Source organism: Diaphorina citri, unplaced genomic scaffold (assembly GCF_000475195.1).
Source record: "Diaphorina citri unplaced genomic scaffold, Diaci psyllid genome assembly version 1.1 scaffold1011, whole genome shotgun sequence".
NCBI classification, from domain to species: domain Eukaryota; kingdom Metazoa; phylum Arthropoda; class Insecta; order Hemiptera; family Psyllidae; genus Diaphorina; species Diaphorina citri.
In genome coordinates, this window is record NW_007378441.1 from 109,624 (window position 1) to 111,264 (window position 1,641).

Below are 1,641 nucleotides of genomic sequence, written 5' to 3' on the forward strand. Positions count from 1 at the left end.
AACGTTAAGTTCTCATCAAGCTAGGAATAGTGAAGGAGAAGGCAGGAAATGCGTGACCCAATGTGAGCCAGCAAATGACCTGAAACTTGAGAACCGAGGTATAATCATACCAAGTGGGTAATTAAAACGAACCCAACGGTCCCAAGGTCCTTACTCCCTAAGTAAAAGTACATCTCACGTGGTTCCACAACCACTCTATATTCGGCTATCGTTTCCATTGAACTACTTCTAACAATACCAATAATTGGTGAGCTCAAATATATTTGGTGATTCGTGTCCTGTGTGTTTCTATTGTTCACATGTGATTGTCACTATCCACATTATCGTCCATAGTGGCCTCAAGTACATCTGGAGAATTTACTAATTGTACGAATAATTGAAGCACGTGTTCCTGCTCTGAGTTTGTTTTTCCGTCCATATGGCGTAAAATACAATGGTTTCAAAAGGCAATGGAAGAATCAAATATGTTCTGTTTCTATGGGAAAGTGTTTTCCTGTTTGTGATTTCTTGAATTCCAAGATGTACTCGCTTCATTGAATTTGGGATTCGCTTTCAGCACCTACATAATTATGATGACTTTTTTAAACGTAACCGTGTATTATGGCCAGAAACAGCCCGTTTATTTCGGTTTCACTACTAAACTTATTGAAGCTAAGACTTTGGAGTTGCAGGTCTTTCAGTTATCTAAGTAGGCAGGTCACTAGAACGTCCAAAGCTAGGCCTAGTTATTTGGACGAGACCTCACCGTAGTCTTTTCTTTGTTTCAACAGCAATAATAATTGACTCTATTTACAGTTTACACGGAACCTTAAGTGTCGTTCAAACAACGTTTCCCACTTTGGAAACAAGTTTAATTTTTATAGTACTTGAGAAATTTTAGAGATGACATCTTCTCCTCTTGGTTAAACATGGTTAACCTGTGAACAGAGTTCATTCACTTTTTCCCGCAGAAACAGAAGGAAATATCATAACACTGGAAACATTTTTATTATTATTTGTTTTTTGCAGTACTCTTAAAATTTATTTATTTAGATGGTACTAGACCTTACAGACCAAGCAAACTTTAAAGTTAGTCACCAGCCGACAAAAAAGTTAGTGCTGTACATGGATTACATCACACATGTTGCATAGTTCTCACTAACTAAATAGTCTCATGTGACGGATGGATAAATTTGCAATAGAGACCTAACCGTTGAGTGTTGGTACCACTTTTAAAACAATGAACAAGAAAACTAAAAAACTAGGTACAAAAGATACAATGACAAATTTTCGCGTTCCAGAACGTGTACTCTTCTCTTTGAGAGAGAAGAGTCTCGAACGAACAAGACTAACAACTTTATTAAATTAACCTGGTTAGTACAGTCGCACGATACAGACGGATACACAAGTGTAAAGTGTTGGATCTCCTTCTACAGGTTATACTCTTATACTCGTCTTGTTATTAAAAAAAATCGTTGAAACTCTTCAACAAGTAAGAGTAGCTAATACTTGTCTTTTCTAGAGATGGCCTCGTTTTTGAACTCATTGGTGTACCTAATTGGGGTGCTTAATATAGTATGCCTGATGACCTTTCTAGACCACGTGAGTAGAAGTTAATGCCTTGTTCTTTTATTAATATAAATAAAGTATTATTTATGCTTC